This window comes from Antrostomus carolinensis, unplaced genomic scaffold, assembly GCF_000700745.2.
Source record: "Antrostomus carolinensis isolate BGI_N321 unplaced genomic scaffold, ASM70074v2 scaffold8219, whole genome shotgun sequence".
NCBI lineage: Eukaryota > Metazoa > Chordata > Aves > Caprimulgiformes > Caprimulgidae > Antrostomus > Antrostomus carolinensis.
The window spans coordinates 9,319-20,108 of NW_010340589.1; positions in this window are offsets into that span (position 1 = coordinate 9,319).

Sequence of the window (10,790 nt, forward strand, 5' to 3'; positions counted from 1 at the left end):
TAAATCTATCTCACTGAGTTTGAGACACCATTGAGTAGTTTTTTTCCTGACTGATCTCTAATAACAAGGGCAACTTCTTTCTAAAATGGCTTTTTAAGAAACATTTTTACTTTGGTACTGGTCCTAGGGAGTGTAATGATTATCTCTTTCCAGGAACAGTGTTGCAGTTCCTCAGGCACTTGAGCGATATCAGTGTAATTCCCCAAGTTTCAGCTTTATCTTTTGCATTCCTGAGGGGCAATGGTGAGGCAGGAGTAGCTGTGTGTAACCAAGACATTTTTACCAGACGGAACAGCCAATCAGTGGATTGGAACTGGAGTCTTGTAAAGCCAGGAGTTGACTCTGTATGTTAAAACCTTAGTAGGTGCCAATAAGAACAAGGACAGGCCCTGTATGCTAGCTGCTCTTTGTGCTGGGATGGCTTAGCTCCCGGTGACTTTTCATTACTGTGATTCTGAGGGGATGTCATTTAGTTTCACTGAAATTTCAGTGAATATTTGAAATGAAGTAATTTTCTTAGAGGTTTAAAATAAAGTCTTAAAGATGAGATGCCAATGGTATTTATGCTTAGTGATTCTTAGATAAAACATTTTTCCATGTTCTGTCTGGTTTATACTGCAAGGCTGTAATTGTGGGCTGTATTACGAATACATCTTGACATAATTTGTATGAAGTGCCTTGCAATTTTTGAGAAACTATGTAGTCAGCTGAAGGTGATAGTACTGAATGGTCAGCATTCATGCTTTTTTCAGTAATGAAATACAATGAAATATCAGTTCTTCAAATATAAATTTCAAACTTGAATTTTAATTCTGAAAGGAGAGCTGTTGTTTCATCTTCATACAGACTTTAGTTGGGAGTACTACTATTAGTTTATACTGGATGCTGGGAAACTCAGAACAGTGAATTTCTAACAAAGACCTTATATATAAATGTTTCTTATGATCTTGATGGACTATTTGTAATACTTTGTACTTAGCATTTCAAACTTTTATCATGCAGACATAATCAGACCATAAGTCAAATGTGAAGCTTGTGGCTTTCATGACTTGTTTTCTTCCTTAGGTCATTGGAAAAGAGGCTTATTTTTTTGCTGACTTCTGTTCATTTGTGGAAAGAGGATCATGCTGCTATTTCTTCAAGTCAATCTGACAGTTGTTTGGATGTTGCCTGTGATACTTTTAGGACTGGTACCAGTTACTCTGTTAGACAGCATAGCTCTTCATAATATTGTTTCTTCCTATGCTTTCTTAGGTTGTTAATTCCTCTTACTCAATAGAGTATACTCTTGAACTTGTTAATAATTTCAGTGGATTTAAGGGTGACTTTTCAGTAATTAATTTCACCATATATCTGTTGTGGAATGCTTTGTCTTCAGTTTTGGTTATATATTTTGTTTGTTACACAATGAGGAATGAGTGACGCGTATTTTTAAACTTCCTTAAAGTTTTGTCATGTTATTGGTCATGATAATGAAATACAAAGGAAAGACAGAACTCTTGCAGGCTTCATCCGTCCTAAAGCAATCAATGTAAACCAGTGTTTCATGTGTTGTAAAGGGGGTTTTGTTCTTTAAGTACACAAATTGTCTAGTCAGCTGCATGTACGTAGCAAAAATGCCTTGCATCTCTCCATATTTGTAATTTTAGGTGATGAGTTTTAAAGCATTTCTTCAAGAGCACTTTGCAGATTTTTCATTTATTTCCAGTTGATTTCAGTGATCTCAAAGCAGTACAGTATGCAATTTGACATTGCAAGAAATTTTTAAATTTTTTTTGAGATGTTACTATATTTTGTAGAAAGCTGATGAAGGCACTTGAAAAATCTAGTATTCCTGTAATTCCTAAAGGGTTTGAGACTTCACTTGCATTTGGATCCTTTATCTTTTAATATTCTCTGCCACTAAACGAGCTAATGCAATAGTAAGTTTATACCAGGAAATGGCACGCTAACATATTAAGGAGTTTTTTGCCATGAGATTCTGCTTTTCTTTTTCCTGAAAACAATTTCTTTTTATCTTCATTTGTAGACGTTCCTAAGAATTTACTTGCTCCGTTTTTAGTTTGTTTAGACTATCTTCTCATGTTATTTTTATTCATAGTCTTTTATCTCTTTAGAGTTACAATTCATTCAGTTGCTTCAACATCATTAGTTTCTGTCTTCTGCTTAGTGTTAACTTCTATTTTATGAGGGAAGGAGAAGAATAAAGAGTTGGCATGGCAAGTTAACAATGAAGCAGTACAGGTTATGTAAAGATACGTGTAAGAAGGTTGTCTTTTGGGGTACAGCAAGCTTCCTGATGTGTGCAGTTTCATTCTGAGATTTGTATGAGCTGTGGTTTATCATCTCTATTATATGGTATAAAACATCTGCAGTGTCTTAAAAAGGTGTTCCTGAAGGCTTTCATGTTAATATATCAGCAGTCTTTCATAAACAATATTGCTGTATAAAGAACACTTTTCAGTGGCTGTCATTGCTTTAACTTTTTTGAGTGGAAACAATGGCAGATATATTTTATATAGTGCTTAAATGTGCTGTTTATGAGTTTATCTTTTGGCTTTAAACCTTAAGGACAATATATGAAAAGACATTTCCAGTAAAACCCTATTTAATACTAACTGACACAGAAGCATCCAATTACATACATCTGTCTAAAAACAGTTTACTGTTTCAAGTGCAGGTAGTTTATTTGAATTACATTTGGTATGCTGTTAGTCTACATTAATATTAGGAATCCTGAATTACATCTTGAGAAAAATACCTTTATTCAGTATTTTTTTACATTATTTTATATGCCTGATTTCACCTCAATATTTGTGTACTAGTTGTGCATTTATCAATGTTGTGGTGCAATTTTATTGCTATTTGGTATTCTACTGTAGTTACTGGGAATCTACTTGCTTCTATTTGCGTCCTTTACCTATTACATCTGGTTTATTGCAAAAAAAACTATTACTAGTCCATACATTAGAGTTGTTTCTAAGATACCCAGGTTCAGAAATGAGATGACTATGCAGATGTGGTTGTAAGTGTATTGTGTAATCTCTACAGTTGTTTGTTGAAATGGGGAAAACTGTTTTGCAACACGATGAAAAACATTTTAATTAATATTTAGTTTATTGTTCAATTTGGAATCCTTGATGTGAGATGTTTGCAGTACTCATGAGCAACAAAGTCTTGTATCAGTCAAAACACTTTATATGGCCTTAGTTAAAAGTATGATTATTAAGATATTCATATATTGTATCTCAGCATGATTTTAAAATGCAAGTAGAACAAATGAAGCTAATGATGGTAGAAAACCATAACAATGGATGCTGAGAACCATAGCAGTTTAGAGAGCATTAAATTATTTTTAAATTGCTCTCTTGTTACTACTGCTTGTGTCTATGAACTGAATTATACATTCGATTGTTTTGTGAATGATTCAGTTTGTGGAGTGCTAGAGATTCAAGTATTTACTATGGATTTGTACTACTATGTATCCTTGAGAGGCAAAAAAAATTGTGATTGTATGTAATGAAAAAAAGAAGCTTCAATTTTACTATCAGCAGGCATTTTAAATTGTAACAGATTGATATCAGATGAGTATTTCCAGCCTAATATAATATTTTGTTTATGTTTTTTGTGCTATGAAAACAAATTTTGCTATCACAGTAAACCTTGTGATTTTTTTCTTTAATGTGAATTGCCCATTCTGCTCTTGTAGAATATAATAATTTTGCTTATTTTTATCAAGCATTTTAAAGCATCTTGGAAATAAATCCTTCATGTGACTGTTTTGTGATATCATATGTGATAGAGAAGAACAGTCAAAACTTAGTCAAATATATTTTGGTAAATGATCTTTTGAATATTTTAAACATTTAGCATTTTTCTGACACTAATGGAGACAATAGTTACAGATAAAGACCATTTATGACAGTGTTTTCCTCCTTTGTGGCAATGATATGTAGTTGTCTCTGAACTCTTTTCTTGAGATTTTCTTGCTTGCTTTCTAAATAATTCTCTTCAGAAAAAATGAGTGACTGAGGAGTGCCTTTAAGTTCTTTAATTTCCAATTATATGCTAAAGGTGCATTGAATTCAGGTACTGACACAGATAATAAAATTGCTACTAATTACTTTTTTTTTCTTTTTAAAGGGTAGGCATGGTTTTACACATTGATGTGTAATGATTTATGAAATCAAAAAAGAGATTCTTGGGGAAAAGGCACTTCCCTTGCATTTTTTCTACCACAAAATTGTGATTTGTTTTTGATTACAAATAGGCATACTTTAATCACTGATTTGAAAATGTTTTTGCTAGGATATAAAGTGTTAAGGCTCCCCAGATATGAAACATCCATTTTCAGTGGGTTTTTAATCAAGCTGATAATGTTAAAAACAAATTTGGAACCCCCATATGCAATTAGATGTTTCCAGTTTTATAGTTAATGTAATAAGAAAAGACATAACAATTCTATTCAGTGTAAAGGAAAATGGTTTTGTGGTTTGTCATTATTTAATGTTTTATTCAATATTTGAGGCTGTTTCTCAGAATTTATTTAGCATTTTATGAAAGTTCCTAGAACATTGATTATTTACTGAGATTTATCACTTATTGTTTAATGTTTTACTATTTTAATTCCTTGAGGACTTAGTGAAATGAGTACTTAGTAAAGACATGAGTAGCATTTCATATTGAAGAATGAAATTACAAATACTTGGATTTTTAAAATGTCCTGTATAGAAATACAGAATGTGATGTGGCAATGACATAAAATACAGGGGAGGTTCCATGTCTTTCGGTGAGAAAAAGACTGAGCGACTTTCTTCTACTTACAGGTCGATGTGTAGTAAGGAGCATTAGTTTTGGGAAGTTCTTTGTTTAGAACTGGATTTTGAAAGGGAAGTACTGTGGTTCATAGCAAGTTACTGTGCTGATCTGCAATGGAATGTTGAACTACATCTCCATTATATTGTTGAGCACTTTTTTACTGTTTTGCTCTTTATTATTTCTCATTCAGTAATACTGAAAAGCCATTAAGAAGGAGACTTACTAATTATTTACTACAGTAGCAATTTTTTCTGTGTCTCGTCATCAGTGTACGACAAGCTGCTTTGCATGGAGTATAGAATTAACATAGTGCTTAAAATGTTGCTGTTAAATTGGTTTCCCAAAATATTTCTTGATTAGGGCAGAGGGAAGGTTCTCAGTATCTGCCCATTGAGTAAACAGTGAAGTTATGCCAGTAGGGTAAATTGTGCAAAAGGGGCTTAAAGAAGGAACTAAAAGGGAAGTAGTAGATGGACAGGAGATGAAAAAAAAATAGATTAGAAGATGATTAAAAACTGATCCTGAGAAATTATGAGAGGGAAAAGGTGGCAATGACACTTTTGTTTCAGTCACAGATAAAGAACCTAGATTTGATGCTTGTTTGTTTATACCTTTCTGATCTGCACTGTATTTCAGTGTCAATACCCTTGTATTTTTATTAGTTTAGTCAGGAAGGAAATACCTGCAGAAGGCAGGCTCGTGCTGAGCTACCTTTTAATTTCTACATTGGCTGTTTGATTGGCTCTCAAAAAGAAAGTGTCTCTTCAAAAAGAAGTGGATGCGGTCTGATATCAGTATTGCCAGATGTGACCCTGTCATTCCATGTGTTCTTCTGTCCTAGACGTGAGTACTGTTTGTCTTGATTCAGAAATGTTTGCACTGATGATGCTCTAGATTTGCTTGCTTTCACTATTGAACTCCTGCAGTGGTGTGGAATATATTTATGGAGCCCATTGTCTTTGCAGTATTGATGTAATTGCTCTGCCAGATTACAGAAACAGTATGAAATTGAGCTGTTTTGAGTTTGGGCTTTGTGTGTGTTTTGGAAAGACTGAGAACTGTAGTTATGACAGTTTAAAAATATGGGGTTTTTTTCAGTACCCTGAAGTTTGTACTCAGCTTTTGTATACGCAACTTCAGTGTCCAAGTACACTGTAAGAGGGTTTTTTTACTGTTTTAACAATGTAGCTTTTCTAATGGCAGTGCATATGCGTAGAAGTTAAATTACGTCACTGATAATTTCCCTTGTAATTTAAGGTATTTGGAAGGAAAAATACCTTCTTAACCTGGTAGGGGAACAGTATGCGTTTGTATTATTTGATCTTGCAAAGAAAGTACATTTCTGATAGGAAAAAAGGTTTTATGAGTAATTTTAATGTTATTCTTACAACATGGGTTATGATTCTGGAGTCTGCAGTGAAGTATAAGCGGACTTTACTGTATATTTCTAAGTTCATATCTTAAAAACTTTGAGATAAACTGACACATGGCAGAATCGTGTTACATTTTAACATTAAGTTATCTGAATCACAAAACCTTGAAAAATTCCATTATTTTGAAGATGCCAGTAGTAACATCTGGTTTTAGTTTAGATTCTTTGTTCAGTTACGTTAATGTTACTACAAGTTTTGCTTTAGAAACAGTGAGTGCAGTAGATTCCATTGCAAATAGAGGAGTTTTTTGTGAGTTTGGGTTGCTTTGGTTTTGTTTATTTTTTCCCAGGGTGTTGTCTTTAACTGAAATAGTGTTCCAAAGACGATAGGAAGGCTCTAATTTACTGCCACGTTACTTTCTTGTTAAGTATATGGATCTGGTTTTATACTCAAGTTTGAAAAGCATTTACTGTTGCTTGCAAGATATTAATGAAGGGAAAAAGATATGGCTTGAATATTCTTTCTCTTGAACACTAAAATATTCACAGATGATACTGAAAAGGGAAGTTCACCTTAGAGTAGGACTTTTTATAGAAAAATCCCCTAGTCTATTGAGTTGACAAAAAACAAACAGCATATGATTAATCTGTTAACAGACAAACCTTCCAGTTCTGTCACTTGCTACCTAACCAGTCCCAGTGATCTCTGATCTTCTGAAGTATTGAAGTGTCTGCTCCTGTTTAGTGGGAAGTGAGTGTGCTCAGAACAGAGTCTGTGGTGATTAATTCAGTTAATATTTGCAGCCTTTCCAGAAGAGCAAAAGGCTGGTGATTGAGTTCAATAAAATTGAAGAGCTGATCGGAACACCTGTGTGCGGGTATCTTACTCTGAGCAATTTAGAAGAGCAAATGCTTGTCGACAGTCTGTATATTACAGTTGTACCTTTTGAATACTAGCAGCAAGAAATGTAAGCTATTTGCTGTCATCTTAATTCTGTCTGATGGGAGCTGATAATAGCACTAGGAAATACCTTCTTATATTTCAGTTGCTTTCACTGTATTACAGTGTACCTACCTTAGGAATAGTGAGAGTAGTTGAAACAGCTTATCTGAGCTGTGCTAAATAGGGAGATTCTATTTTGATAGCTATGTCTGTATTTACAGGTAAAAGATTCACGTTTACCAGGAAATCTAGTACCTATTGTTTCAGTACCAAGTTATTTTAGGTTTCCTAGGTATTTTAATTACACCTATAATGAGAAGTTATCTAAAAGTTCACACCAGAATATGTTTGTTTTATTCCTGTGCTATAAGTTCTTTTTTTATGAGTTCATCATTTACTCCAATTACTGTTTAGAAATAACGCCATGAAAGATATTTTGTTTAAGGACCTGTTGACTTGAGTTTAATATTGTAAATAACATGCACCTTTATTAAATATGTATGAGGAAAGTTATAAGGGATATACCTTGCTCTCTGTGTGTTGAAATGGTGAAGTTCTGTTGCTGACACTCAGTGCTTGGATTCTGTATAGGTATTTTTACACTATGTTTGTCCTAATTGTCAGAAAAATAAACAGTGTGATTCAGCCCATACTGAACAGGTTTTTTTCTTTCTACTTTTTCCACTGAGATATGGCTTTAATGTGCATCTTTAAATGTGAAACACACCAAATTAAAGCATCTGCATGGGATTTGTGCACCCTACTTTTTAAATACTTTATGGTTTTAAGTCAGTTCAAAATGGTGTCCTCAGAATGGTCTATTTAATAGCTGAGCAGATAAATACAAGGAAGTGATATTTGGATGACAGAGAAGTTGATACTCTCCCTTCTTTTTCTTCTACCCTAGCTGGCAGAAAGTACTTCCTTGTTTCAAATTTGCATCACTTGTTATCACAATCATCTTGGCTTTTTGGTGAGTTCAGAGCTATAGCTCAGCTATAGTTCTGAACTATAATGTAATAATCTTTTCTAACTGAAGAATGAAATGTTTCTTTACACAATTTTTCAAAAATAAAAATCTTGCAGCATTGTTTTCCAAGACAGACACTTGGTTCTTGTAGGTTTTCTGCAAGATAACATTAATCATGTAGTAAATCCTCTGTTTTTGTACAGAACTTCTGCTTCACGTGAGACCTTCCATGGCTATTGGTCATACAGCAAATTCAGCATTCTGCTGTTTCATTGATGCTGCCTTATACTCTGTGTTATTCCAGTGTTGCTGTAAAGATGGGATTTTCTATTTTTTTTTTTTTCTGTGATGCATCATATCAAACTTCATTTATGGTTAAACATGAAGTCTTCCTGGTTCCTTTTGCAAGTGACATAACTAGCACTAAAATCTATTATACTTGTGTTTATTAACAACATGTAACCACTCCCAGAAGACTCAGGAAGTGCTTGCTTTCTGGCTTGGCTGTGGTGAAAATGAGATTTCTAGGTATTTAGGGGAATGGACATAGTTATGTACTTTGTATCTACAGGCAAGGGTAGTGCTGTCCCTAGTGTTGTTTAACTGTTTAAATCCAGTAATGCTTGAAAACCTATTTATATGATTTGTGATCTGCTGTTGCCTTGAACAGGGCTGTTTGAAAATGGTCTGAGGTGTGTAGAGTCTGTGATGGGCAGTAGAGAGGAAGGGTGCCTGTAATCATGTTCTGGCTACTGAGCACTGTGTTGGTAGAACTTCCTGAGGAGGAGACGGTGAGTGCAGGAAACCACACTTCCTGCAGAGCGAGGCAGGTGGTGAGCCTGTGAGGGAAGACAGCAGGAGTCCTTGGAGAGAAATAAAGCAGACCCTTAGGTAAACTTGTGAAGAACTGATTTCTTAAGTTTGCATCTTGGTACAGTGAGGTAGATATACTGGTTTAGTTCATGCGAAGGTGCCCATCCATTAATTGAAGAATTCTGGAAGTGATTCGTAAGCTGGGCAAATGGGAGTGATGGTTGGGATGTCCTCTGTGGCAGTGTGTTCCTTTCATCTCTTGACAATGGTATTCCGTGTCCTAGCTGTGAACTGTTTCAATCAGTTTGCTCTGCTGGTAGAAAACTAACACTGTGAAAACCTAATCATTAGTCCCACTGGTACGGTGGCTTGGGTGAACTGGAGTGCGCAGCTGTAATCTCTAATGCCAGTCTCTAATGTCTCTCAGCTGATCTGCTGATCTCCAGACACAGAACTTGATTCTGTTGTGGTTCTGCCTGCTCATTCCAAAAGCAGTCACAAATGTTTCTACTCCTGTTCTGTCTATGGAAGATTCCTGCCGTTTCCTGGAAAATAAGTGTGTCTGTCACACCTGTGGAGTTGTTAGCTGCCAAACAAGACGTCCACTCCTGCTAGACCTGACTTGCCATCAAAAGTTTCCAAAGCAATTCCTTTGCTGCTGGTCTGAGAAGGTCTTTAAAGAGAAAAGCATAGGCTGTATTTCTCTTCCTCAATTGTGGATTTCAATTTTTAGTTTCACGTTAGAAACCTGACTTGTTGTATACCTTATCTTACAGCATGATAGACCACTAGATAGATCTCCAGTGGTTCAGTACCACTTTTGAGTTGTTTGCTCACTTTATCATGCAAACATTTCTCTAATCATAGAAATTTACTTTAAAATCAGAGTTGACAATGGTATTGCTTTTTAAGAATAAGTTTATGAGGCAAATATATTTTTCATAGAGTTCATGCTATGAATTTGTTAATTCTTTATTCCCTGGAACCAAGTAGTCTTTCATCCAGCTAAAAGTATTTTTTTAATTGCCATTATTTTCCTTTTGCATATTAAACACTTCAAGTCTGCATTTTTAGCAGAGTTTCTCACTTAAATCTTTTCAAGCTGTAACACACAGTTTGCTGTTAGCACCAGTGTCTTAATTTTTGCAAGCAAAATAGCTCCATGTCCTGAAGGTCAGCTAACAAATTGTTTTCAGAAGTTCTTTTTAGGAATTATTTTTCCTTTCCTTGTTTCCAGAAGACTAGTAGATTTTCTTTGTACTATCCTGCCTGTACAGTCTATACTGAACTTTTGTTTTAATGTGAAATTAAAATGTGAATTAATGTTTAGTTTATGCATATACACCTGTAACTTTTAAAAAAATATTTATTTATTTTATTCTCTTTAGTATCTCTGCTATATTTCCACTGTTGCTATGGCTTTTGGTGTTGCTGCTCTGATCCTTCTTATTAGTATTAATCCTCTAGTCTATAAAATGCTTAGCCGCATTTTTTCCCTCTCTCAACTTTAATACATAGATTGTTTTCAGAGAGGAATGAGGTATAATTTGCAGGTTAGTCTGGAAGCTACAATCCAGAACTCACAGAAAGCAGAAAAACAAGACACTTTCTTTTGTTCTTGATATAGAAGCAGCTCTTTGTTAGTTTTTAGATGTAAAACTAACAGGATGTTTTAAAAAAAATAAACTACTGTTTAGCTGGAAGCAGTTCTTGTAGGCCTGTTAGGAAGAAGCATGTTGCAGTTGTAAGGAAAAGAGAAAGACTAGAAGACTAAATTGGTAATTATAAAAACAAGTAGGCAGGAAGAGAGAGAAGTGATAATTAGTTCAGACAGTAAAATAGAAGAGCTATTATCCTAGGATAGAAAAGGAGGC